At 34.1% G+C, this 13403-nt stretch overlaps 1 pseudogene; it reads right to left on the bottom strand.

Moving 5' to 3' along the window:
- Nucleotides 1–434: 434 nt before the first annotated feature.
- Nucleotides 435–2952, bottom strand: LOC133292876 (zinc finger CCCH domain-containing protein 17-like; annotated as a pseudogene).
- Between the last annotated feature and the right edge of the window lie 10451 nt (nt 2953–13403).

Raw genomic sequence — 13403 nt, 5'->3', positions numbered from 1 at the left:
AAAAGAGATGCACAATAATAAAAAATTCAATATTTGAAATTATTCGTAGAGGCATTACAGAATATCACACAAATCATTGCTTTGTTCACCAAAAATAAAAATCACTGCTTTAGGCATCCGGAAGAGACATCCCAATTGTTATTTTCCACATTTTTTTAAGGATAGTAATTGGGAATTAAAAGCCATAAAAGATTCTCTTTAACATATTTATAAAAGCAGGAGACAATAGCGTCAGTTAGTAATAACACCAGAAGAAAGAGAACCCTGTAATTGGAATTTTTCATTCATGATATACTTCTTGTTACAATCACTATTGCTTTCTGCACAGGAAAAAGTAAATTCAATCTTGTCCTGCCTCCTGCATAATATCACTTACATCAACTGGGCATTTGGTGTAAAAAAGAGACCAGTTGATGGGGTAAATCAGACATTTCTCATAGCACCTTGGGCTCTTCCAACCATTTCCAGACAGTTAGCAAACCAGTCTCATCTCCAGTGAACAAAAGGCCAACCCTATCAGGAACTATTTGTAATGACCGAACATCTTTTTGCGAAAATACCCTACCCCTTTCTGAAAATCTGTACATGTAGACATGGTCAGGGGCTGTGCAACATTTACCTAATACAGAAATATAACAACCAGAGTTACAGAAGGAAAATGGATGCAAGTTTAAGTTCACTTACGATGGCAAGTCATATATGCGAACTGAATTGTCTCTGCACGAGCAATACAGTATGCGCTTGGCTTCTGCACCAGTCACCCTTCAAAGTGCAAGAACACCCTAAAACAAAAACAAAAAAGATTTATTGTGTGAATCAACCAACTCCATGACCATTATAAAAAATATCAGCTTGATTTCTAAAATTGAAATCGCCACTAAAATATACTTGATATAAAATAAAAAAATTACTTATGCAAACATCTGGTTACACAACTTACATTTTCCTCTGTGTGCGTATATGTTACTTCCAAAGTTCCCTCCTTAGTGGCACACTGGCACCCCAGACCTTAATAGTACAGTCGGATGAACTTGATAACAGATACTGATCACAAAAATAAGGGATCAACCAAGTGTTGGTTGGAGTTTTTTTTTTTATTCTCCAAGTTACCTCAGAATGCTAGGAATTGTGTGGCTTCCTTTTATGTTAATATTTTTGGACAGGTTGTCACTGGAATAGCTCTTCCAGTTGGATCAGACAAACTTTATTCTGGCAACATTGATGGGACAGTTCGGATGTGGGACTGCCATTCTAGTCGATGTGCTAGCGTGATAAATCTTGGTGCCGAAGTTACCTCTTTGACACCGAGGGTCCATGGGTTTTTGTTGGTGTCCAGAATTCTATTAAGGTAAGCTCTTCAGTTTTCATGTTGTTTCATTTTGCAGTCGTGTCTTTTATATATGAGCATTACATGTTAGCTGATTATGCGATCATGGTTATTTTGAAGGCTTGGAATATCCAGACTGCTTCAGAGTTTACTCTTGATGGACCTAACGGGCAAGTACTTGCTATGACTGTTGGAAACTCCTCTTAGTGATGCAATCAGTTCAAAAGGGGTCTTATACTTTCAGAGCTACCTCTCCATGCAGAGATTACATCACCCTACAATTTAAATCATCATATGATAGATAAATTGATATATGACATAAAAGAACTGTTAAAGAGTATGATAGAAGCCTGATCAAAGAGCATATCTATCCAGTTACTAATTACAGAAAGAAAAAAAAGTCAGAATAGTATTAAATAACACCAATAAACCACTGCATGAGAAGTTACCTCTGCTCTAGCAAAAAGTGTATCATTGCCAATGGTCATAGCAAGGACTTGCCCATTAGGTCCATCAATATTAAACTCTGAAGCAGTCTGGATTTTCCAAGCCTTCACAATAACCATGATCACATAATCAGCTAAAATGTAATGCTTATATATAAAAGACATGACTGCAAAATGAAACAACCTGAAAACTGAAGAGCTTACCTTAATAGAATTCTGGACACCAACAAAAACCCATGGACTCTCGGTGTCAAAGAGGTAACTTCGGCACCAAGATTTATCACGCTAGCACATCGACCAGAATGGTAGTCCCACATCCGAACTGTCCTATCAGTGCTGCCAAAATAAAGTTTGTCTGATCCAACTGGAAGAGTTATTCCAGTGACAACCTGTTATCAAAAGTTTTAGTTTAAGTACTCCAAAAATATTAACATAAAAGGAAGCCACACAATTACTAGCATTCCGAGGAAACTTGGAGAATAAATTAAAAAAAAATTCTAGCCAACACTTGGTTGATTATAATGCCGTTGGTAGTTCCTAAATTAAACACCATATAGTAAAATTAAAGACTCCACTCTAATTAGCAATTATTAAAATATCAGTCAAAAAATAATTCAGCCACATATCAAGTTCAATCCAATTAATTCAGATACCATCCAAATACATAAACCAAGGTCAGTAAATAATAAGACTTTTACAAAAACACATAATTGATAAGCATGCACATGTTTGTTGAATTCAATACTAAAAGATGGTATTAGAAGAAAGTACCTTCTTGTGTTCTTGAAGCTTCGCTAATGCAGAAATCTCATCACCATAAAACCAGGAATGTAAATTACAGCACTAGTCACCGTGTACACAATTTCCATTCATCCAGTATCTACATACACTTCATGACAGCTTCTGAGAAGCCTTGGGGACATTGGTCTCATCTCCATCTTCACTCTTTCTAATCAACACTGTCTTTGAATCATAGTAAGGGGTCTTCTCATGTGGTTCCGGAGAAGCCTCAGTCACACTCGTCCCATCTACATTTTTTGTAATCAACACTGCCTTCGTGTTATGCATAGGGGCCTTCTCAAGTGGCTTCTGAGAAGCCTCAGCGGCACTTTTCCCATCTCCACTCTTCCTAATCAATACTGCCCTTGAGTTGTACTTAGGGGTCTTCTCAGGTGGCATCTTAGAAGCCTCAGCAAAACTTGTGTCTTCTCGGAGAAGGAACAGGGCTTCCTTGTAGGGGTGTTAACGGGCCGAGCCGAGCCGAGCCGAGCCGAGCTTTGGTCTTAAAAGGCTAAGCATGCGTTTAAATGTGTCACCCTGACCTAGCCTGTTACCTGTTACGAATATAATTATCGACTTTGGCCTGTCTTATTTACAAAAAAATAAAAGCCTGGTTTGACCTGTTAGCCTGTTTAAAAAAAAATAAGACAATAAAAATTTATCCAAACAGAATATACAATCAACAACACTAGTAATTCCATAAATATTCATAAATTCAATATATATCCAAACAGCATAATATAGAACAAAATTATTCAAAAAATCTGTTTAACCAAAAAAAATGGGGTGAAATGGATTGAGGAGAGAAAAGGGACTATTACAAGTAGTATAAAAAATATAAAATAAAAATTAATATACTAGGTCGGCCTGAGAGTCTCCAAGGCCGAGCTTTTGAATTGGAGCCTCAGACCTTTTTATTAAACGAGCTTTTATACAAGTCAAAGCCTGTTCCAATAACCAATTTCAGAAATGTAGGTTCAGGCCTTCACGAGCCGAGCCAAAGGCCCCTAGTTTGTTTACTACCCCTACTTCCTTGGATAAGGATAGGCAGTATTGCCATGATAATACACATTATGTGGCAATGAGGTTTCACTGTGCAAAAACTGTATGGATTTATGTTGCATCTCCCAGCTAGCCAATACACAGTGTTGTACCACCGATTCGTTCAGTCCTCCTCGCCACTTTTATAGCCATATTACTCTAAAAAACAAACATTCAAATGGTGTCCCAAATCAGACATTGAATCCCATCAATAAAATCCTCTATATCTCATGCTTTCTTCCATTAACTCATCGATAAACAACAAGCCACAAAATAATTTACCCATAAAAACCCAAAACCTTTTGCATCCCAAATTTTCCATAACCACACTTACAAATACCTATAACTTTAAAGCAAACGATGAACACAGAAACAATAACAAGGGTAGAACAACTCGATCGCAGAACTTCCAGTCTGGCAGCCTCAAAACCCATAATAGAGTTGGGCGAAAGATCAATAATTAAACCTTGTTCAGCGACGTTAATCGTCGACCACCCTAAACCCCCAAATTACCGCATCGCGAATCCTTCAAAAAATCCTAATAAATAAATTGAAAGAAACCCTAAAATCAAAACCCCTATTTCGTAGTAGGGAATCGCATGAAACTTCACCAAGATCAATATAATCGCATGAAACTTCACCAAGATCAATATAATCGCACAAAACATAGACTCTCGCAGATCATCCATCATAGAATAGGGGGAATACTAAAAGGAGTATTCTAGGATTTTGGGGTGCAAAGAAGAAGCAAACCTGAGCTGGTGAATCGTAGAGAAATCCTTCAGAAATCGAACTCGTTATTAATCGGACCGAACATAGAATAGCAAAAAGTAAAAGAAAGGAATCGAAAGCAAAGAAAAATGTTAGGGTTTTTAGAAAAGTGAGGGTTAAGTTCTCTTCTACATAAGCATTTGGTAGAGGAGAAATTTTTTTTATCCAGAAATCTCGATTTTCAGAAATATGATTTTTAATTCAGTTTACGATTATATTTGAAAATTAAAAAATTTAGAAAAATTCAGTTTCCCAGAAATCTTGAAGAATACCGCGTATCAAACAGACCCATAGGCTTTGTTTGGGAGTTTGGAGGGGAAGGGAAGGGAGGGGATCAAAAGGGGAGGGAGGGGAAGGAAGAGAATGAAATTGGAGGCTATTCCATTCCCTTGTTTGGGAGTTAAAAAAATGATAAGGGAGTTATTGGAGGGTCAATGAGAAAATTTTACAATTTTACCCCTTTTTCTAAAATTAATATAATTATTATATTTTACAAATTAAATTAAATTTAAAATTGCTAAAAAAAATAATCATGTATTTTTCACAATAGTAAAAATATGATATGTATTTTTCACAATAGTAAAAAAGATCATATTTTCAACTACGTTGAAACGACAAAATTTCTGTCAAAAGAATATTTTTTCGTCAGAATACTTTTTATCGAAGGCCATGGAATTTTTATCCGATGAAATATTTTACAAAAATAAATTTTTAGTCGAAAATTTTCACGAAATTTAGTTTTCGTCAAAAGTTTTGACGAAAATAATTTGTTAAATATTTTAAACAACAAAAATTCCATCAAAAGTTTGGTGGAAAAAAGAATTCCTTCAAAAAATTTGACGCAAAAGTTTCCGTCCAAAATCTTCGATGGAAAATTGTCTCAATGAAAATTTGAAAGGAAATTTTTTTTTCAAAAATTTTGAGGGAAATGTTTCTGTGAAACTTTCGATAGAATTTAGATTCTGTACATATTTTGGACGGAATATTTTTTTTGTCAAAAATTTTTTCAGAAATATTTTTTGTCAAATTATTTTACGGAAATAATTTTCATCAAAATTTTTTGACGAAAATGTGTTCCGTTGACAATTTTGATAGAAATATTTGTTATTGAAAATTTTGTCAAAATCATTTTTCTTCAAAAAATTTCGATGAAATTTTGACCAAATTTTTTCCGTCAAAAAATATGATGAAAATATTTTTGTCGAATTTTTTTGACGGAATTTGGATTCTGTAAAGAATTTTCACGAATTTTTTTCGTCAAAAAATTTTGCAGAAATATTTTCCGTCAAAACTTTTTACGAAAAATTTTCATTGAAAATGTGTTTTGGTAGAAATTTTGACAGAATATTTTGTCTGTCAAAATTTTTTACGGAAATATTTTCTGACAAACATTTTTGACAGAAATGTGTTTCGTTGAAAATTTTGATGGAATTGTTTTTTTTTTATCAAAAAACTTGATGGAAATATTTTCGTCGAAAATTTTCGATGGAAATGGGTTTCGTTAAAAATTTTGACAAAAATTATTTTGGCGAAAAGTTTAACAAAAATGTTTTTGTCGAAAACTTTCGACGGAATTTAAATTCTGTAAAGAATTTTGATGAAATTTTTTTCTTACAAAAATTTTGGAGGAAAATGTGTTTCATTAAAAATTTTGATGGAAATATTTTTCGTCAAAAATTTCGATGAATATTTTTTTTGTGAAATATGTAGAGGGAAATGTTTTGACAAAATTTAAATTTCTTAAAGAATTTTGACAAAAAAAAAAAATTTGTTGAAAATTTTAATGGAAATGTTTTTCGTAAAATATTTTGACGTAATTATTTTACATCGAAAATTTTCGATGGAAATGTGTTTCATCAAAATTTTGGACGAAAATATTTTCGTGGAAAATTTTGACAGAATTTAGATTCTATTAATAATTTTGGTTGAATTATTTTTTTCGTAAACAATTATTGTTTGTGATTATGGCAAAATCTGTTTCGTCTCTAATTTCGTCTTTAGTTTATAGGGAAGTTTTTTGACGTATATGATTTTCATCAAAAATTTCATCACTATTTTTGATGAAATATTTTTCGTCGATAAATTCTGTCGGTATTTGAGACTTTTCTAATAATGTTACATTTAAAAATGATTCACATTTATGTAGTTTTCACATTTTCATGCTAAGGGTAGATAAGTAATTTTTAATATTTCCTTCCTTAAACCCCCCAAATTGGGGGAACTTTAATTTTTAGAAAAAGGGGGGTTTGGGAGGGTTTAGTAAAAATCGTCAATTCTCTCCCCTCATTTATTAAACTCACAAACAAGGGAATGACTTCCTAAAACCCTCCCTTCTCTTCCCTTCCCCACCTAAAACTATCTCTCAAACAAACCCATAGGGAATTATGGATTTATTGGGAACAATAACTCATTTGTCACATTTCATCAAAAACAAAAATTGTCCAATCAACGGAATGCACTGTACTTATCAAAATACCAATTAATTATCTTTCATGTTACACTCATTTAAAAAGATGTGTCTCACTTTTTTCTTTTTTCTTTTTTTTAAAAAAATTGGTAGACCCAACTTAATTTATCTCACTACATAAGATAATTTTCTTCTACAACATAAGAGAAATAAAACCCTTATTCGATAATGATATCTTCAATATGTTTGTTGTTTTGCCATTTTTTTTTATAATTTTGTAATTATTTAAAAATATATATAATTATTTTGAACTATTATTTAGAGGTGGCAAAGTGGGCGGCCCGCCCCGCCATCAACCCGCAAAAAAATGAGTCAGCCCGTCCCGTCTCGCTTTTGAAAGTAGGCTGAAAAACTCAGCCCGCCCCGCCGCGTTTGGCGGGTTGGCCCGCCAGACCGAGCCTATTTTACACTGACCCGCCTCAGCCCGCCATCATCCCGCCAAAAAATGAGCCCGCCCCGCCCCGCTTTTGAGATTGGTTGAAAAACTCAGCCTACCCCGCCCCGTTGGGCGGGTTGGCCCGCCGAGCCAAGCCCGTTTTGACGGCTCTACTATTATTCACTAGAAGTGTATCGAACGTTTATGTCTACCTTCTTCTGATACGGTTAGTTTTTTTTTTTTAGTCTTTAATTTTGTTTCATATTGATTGCTTTTGCTATTTTTCAATTTAATTGGTAATTATTTAAAAAAATCATAATAATTATTTTTAATCATTATTCACTCTTGTTCATTGCATATTTATATTAACCTTTTGTTAGTATTTTTTTTTATTTCACATTAAATGCGTTTGGTAATTAATTAGTTTTTTTACTGACCAAACACATTCATTCTTTTTTTTATATCATAATATTTTGGATTTGAATCATCTCATGTGAAAAAGTGGTCATGTGATCATATTATTTGATCATAATCACTCATTGATGATGAGATAAAAGAGAAAAAAATATATGATTTTTAAATTAGTAGTTGTGATCAAATAACATAATCACATGATCACTTTTTCATATGAGAAGATTCAAATCTTAAGATTTTCACCTTTTTCTAATGTGCATAACTGGATCACCAACTTTTACACTAACATTATAGGACGTTATAATAATAGTTTTGTACTTGGTCAGTAACTCATATCTAAGTCTTTGTTCTACTTAGGGGTGTCAATATGGGTTGACACGACACGAATTCGACACGACACGAATACATCAACACGAACACGACACGAATTTTCATTCGTGTCAAAATCTTCAACACTGACATGAAACGAATTTTTTGCGGGTTGACACGACACGAATAACACGCAAAATAGGAGACAAAACGGTAATTGACAAAAAAAATTAAAAAAATAGATCAAAAATAAATAAAAAATTAAAAAATAATAATAAAAAATAAAAAATATAATAATTAAAAATAATACGGGTCGACACGAACACAAATTCATAAACACGAACACGACACGAATTTTTTGCGTGTCATTTTTTCCAACACGAACACGACACGAATTTTTTTACGGGTCAACCCGAACACGAATTTTCGTGTCGTGTCGCGGGTCGACCCGCGTGTCAAAACCCATATTGACACCCCTAGTTCTACTTTATTGGCCACAATGCACCCCAAGTTCGTTAGAGGGTACAATGAACTTCTAGTTTTGTACTGTGTCCTACTTATGTTTAGAGCATATTGACATTTTGACTACCTAGCTCGCTACTATCAATAGTAAATTTGGTTGCAACAAAAAATGTGTCATGTCAGTAAACTAGGTTCGCTATCTGCTATAGCGAACTTGTACGCGTGACATTTTGAAAAATTTTACTGTTCACGTGACAATTGATTTTTTTTTTTTTTTAAAAAAAAAAAGTGGCAAATGGCTCATTTTTCCAATTTATTGTTCCCTCGTAAAGGGGGTTTCAAGAGTTTTTTTTTTTAATTATGTGATTTAAAGAAGATTAAGGAACAAATGATAGTAGCTCAATTGGCGTCAGGGAACTGAGCAGGAGGAGGTGACAGCATATATTCGATCCTCCCCAATTCCATCTTTGGAAGGGATTTAAAGCTTTAATCCCGGGACCCGCCCTGAAGTGGACTAGTCGCGAAGCAAGGAACCAATTGGAATATCTTCCAAAAAAAGAAAGAAGAGGAAGATTATATTTATAATCTTTTTCTTATAATTAAATTTTAATCGTTAATTTTCCCTAATCTGATAGTTAAAATTAATAATTAGTTAATAAGTATGACTCAATAAAATTATAAATTATAACCGTTAGATTATAGAAATCAACAGTTAAGATTTGGTTATAAGAGATTGTAAATATAACCTCCATCAAGAACAAATTTGACTTAAAGTTACGCTATAATTTTGAGATTTGAGAAGATTATCTTGTTATTAACTTTTTCTTTTGGTAAACAAAACGACCCTAAGGCCCAACAAACAAAAACAAAACAAAAACAACTAGCCCTAACAAGAGAGGCACACATTCCCTCCCCAAAGAAGCAATGTCTGCCATGTACAACAAATAAATACCACTCGGAGGATCTATAAAAAATATATGGTCTGCTTGATCTGTGGAATCGAGCAAGAAGTTGGTCATTCAGTCAGCACACGTTACCTTACCTAAAAGTATGTCGGAGACGAACCTGCCAATCCTTCTGCAACCATGTCTATATACAAGATAGCAGCTGCACCTCAGGGACTACTACACCACACTGGGTGAGCCTAGTGATCATGATAAGCAAATCACTTTCCAAGATAACTTTTCCCTTACCATCATTCCAAGCCTTTTTTAATCCTCTAAGGATGCCCCAAAGCTCAGCTTTAAATGAAGAACAAAAATCCAACCTGTAAGCAAAGCCACCAATCTACTTCCCACTTGAGTAATCTATAATGACCCCAGCTCGTAAGTTATGTGCTTACCAATTTATTGATGGATAAGTATAATGAATGAAAGTCTAATTAAAAGAATTAAAGCCACATTGTAGAAATGAGTTAAAAATGAAGAGGTAAAAATACGGGTAGATAAAGTTATCCAAAAGTTAAAAGTAAAATGATAAATATTATCATAAAAATATTATAAATCAAGGTGTTAAGTTAGAAAGAGTTAACTGAGCGTGTTAGATAAGTTATAAAGTACCAAAAGAACTCTATTTCCCTCATTCTCTCCTCTCTTCCCGTCGGACTGCTCTCTCCAAGCATAGGAGAGCTTTCCCTCTTCCTCTTCCTCATCCTTGTGATTCATTTTGAACCTCTAGAAACAAGAGATAGGAAAAGTAGCTTCAAGTCTTTTATGGCCAAACAGTTGGGTGGGGATATAAAGATTGCAATAAAAAATTAAAGAGATCATTAATATTACTTGTATAATTTCCATAAATCTAAAATTAGCTCTAAAGCATGATGATGGAATAAAAAAGCTGAATAATAATTATTTATCTAACTTTGATTTTTGTTCCACAAACTTTTATGAATAAAATAAGCCCCGCATAACACTCACAGTTGCACGTGCACATGTGATATATTCGTTATAGTATTTGCTAACAAGCCACAGATGTTAGATTTGTTGTCATTGAAATTCACTCTATATTCCTACAAACTACATTAATTGGTCTTGGATATAATGCCACTAGTTGCATGCATATGACAAGTTATAGATATAGGCTTCACACTTGAAATAAAAATAACTATAGCCTTTTCTTTTCTTTTTTATTTATGTTCAAATAACACTATGTATTAATAGAATGGGGACTGTGACGATGAAATTCGTGACCACTTAGTCACATAGGGTCTGATACTATGTAAAGAATCAATTCAATCCAAAAGCTTAAGTTGTTGGATAAATGTCGCATTAATGATTTTATATTCCTCAAAAATTACGTAGAATATGTGATTGACTGTAAGTACATAATGCTTAAAAAAATATACGAAGGAAATAGAGAATAACGATAACATGCCAGATAATTTCTTGGCTTCATCCTCAGACAGTTTACCAGCAAATGCACACTAAAGCTTTTGGCGTAGCTGTATGCAATGGATTCTTTGGCTTCAAGGTGGCTGTTAAGTAAACACAGATCAAAACACAAAAAGGACACAAATGAAAAACAAAATAATGAAATAAGTTTCCTTCTGATGGCTTTGAAAGAATGAATGCCATTAGTTTAAAAACAGCAGAGTATATTTGATTGAACAAGAGCTACATAGCTCATTTTATGTGATTTTATGTTTGAAGAGTTACGGATAAGTAAGGATTCATGAGTTAATCAAGCTACCTTCCTTTAACAACTGAGAGAATATTCAAGTGGGTCTCTAAAGCAATGTCACTACTCACAGGATGAACTCCAAGTAAAACAATATAAAAGTTCCGCAGACAAGTCAAAAAAATTGTCAATCTCACATAGAATGGAAATCTAAAACACATATCATTGTCAAGCAATGTCACTACGCTAGTCCCCTGATGAATTGATCAGAAGGGAACTAATGTAGAAATATCATAATTTAGGGTCTTAGTAAGTTCAAAATCAAGAACTGATGAGAAGCAGAAGAGTTTGACAAGATTGATTTTAGAAGGTGCAAGACACAGATCATTGTCAAGTGCAGAAGAGATATTGCTTAGAAACAAAGAGCCCCTTGCATCAAGAACTCCTCTATTCCTTGAATTCCAATGCAAGCGTGATAACCATTTAGCAGTCATTATTTACTTTTCATCAGGGGATACCTTGAAGTTTTTAACTTAAATGAGGCACAAGTTCTATAATTAATATGTGATATTGCCCCACTTTATATTTTTTTTATTATTATCTTAGGAGACAAGAATGTTTAAGAAGCTGACATTGATTGACTGGTTTATAAATATTGTTAAGAAGTTTATATAAAATATTCATCAACAACAATGGTTTATAAACCTGTACCAAGCAGTTGTGCTTTTTTAGGTCAAGAACACATGCAAAGTAGAATGGATTGTTTGGGGTATACAATGTTTTTCGAGCTAACTCAATTTTATCAGACATATAAAAATTAGATTTAGATACTTACAAAAAAAAAAAAAAAATAGATTTAGATAATGTGCACTTCAACCAAAAAAAAGAGAACGGATATTTCCTGGTAAGATTTTCTGTTAAAAAGGATTTATGCATTGAAAGCTAAATAAAGTTCGGGCTTGATAAGTTTCCCTCTCATCAGGAAATTCGTCGGGCTGTGTTTGATATGGGAGCATTGAAAGCTCCGGGGATCGATGGTTATCCAGCCTTCTTCTTCCAAAAAAATTGGGAAACAGTTAAAGAGCAGATTTTTAATTTTATAGTGGATGTTTGGAATTATCCTGAAATCATTTCATCCGTTAATTCCACTTTGATTGTCTTGATTCCGAAGAATCAGTCTCCTTCCCATATAACCCAGTTTAGGCTCATATCTCTATGTCCTGTTATCTTCAAGATTATTAGCAAAATTCTGGTTACGAGACTGAAGCCAATCATGATGAAGTTGATCTCACCGGTTCAGGCTAGTTTTATCCCACAGAGGCATATTCAAGATAATATCATTGTGGTTCAAGAATTAATCCACACTATGCATGGCATGAGGGGGAAAAAAGCTTTCATGGCTGTGAAGGTTGATTTGGAGAAGGCCTATGATAGGCTAAATTGGAATTTCCTTAAGCACACTATGCGGGAAATGAAGTTGCCCGAGAAGTTTGTTGACATTATTATGCAAGGAGTGTCCTCTCCAAAGACGAATATCTTATGGAATGGTAGTGTTACTGAGGAGTTTCAACCTACCAGGGGAATAAGACAAGGTGATCCTTTATCGCCTTATTTATTTGTTATGGCTATGGAAAAACTCTCTCATATTATTGACACGGCAGTCAAGGGAGGTTTATGGAAACCTATTCGAATAGGAAAGGAGGGACCGGAAATTTCTCATTTAATGTTTGCAGATAACTTGATGCTTTTTGCAGAAGCCATAGTAGACCAAATCTAGGCAGTTCTTAAGTGCTTAGATTTATTTGGAGAAATCTCAGGTCAAAGAGTTAGTGTTCAGAAAACTAGTATTTTTTTCTCCAAAAATACATCAGATGAGATGGCTAGTAGTATATCAGATATTTGCAATTTTAAAAGAGTCAGGAATGTGGGTCGTTATTTGGGGGCGTGGATGCAACATGGCCGGGCTAATAAAGATGCTTATAAGGCAACAATTGATAGAGTAAAAGATAAACTCTCTGGTTGGCAAGCTAAGTGTCTCTATCAGGCAGGTAGAATTACACTATCTCAATCAGTTTTAGCCTCCATTCCTTATTTCCAAATGCAAGCGGTGGGGATTCCTAAGGCGGTGTGTATGGAGATAGAGAAAATCCAGAGGAATTTTATCTGGGGTGATACTGAACATCGAAGGCAGATGCATCAAGTGGGTTGGGACACAATCACAAAGCCAAAACCAAAAGGAGGGTCGGGTCTAAAAAAATTAACATTTATGAATGAAGCTTTCTTGGCTAAATTAGCTTGGGATGTTTTTTCTCATCCTCAAGCCCTTTGGGTCCAGGTTCTTCGGGCAAAATATGCAAATGGTAGGGATGGAATTGATATATTCAGGTCAAAGGC

This window comes from Gastrolobium bilobum, unplaced genomic scaffold, assembly GCF_033153095.1.
Source record: "Gastrolobium bilobum isolate Gb01-03AN ecotype WA unplaced genomic scaffold, APGP_CSIRO_Gbil_v1 utg909, whole genome shotgun sequence".
Classification (NCBI taxonomy): domain Eukaryota; kingdom Viridiplantae; phylum Streptophyta; class Magnoliopsida; order Fabales; family Fabaceae; genus Gastrolobium; species Gastrolobium bilobum.
Note: the sequence above shows the minus strand (reverse complement) of the source record. Positions and strands in the feature narration are given on the sequence as shown.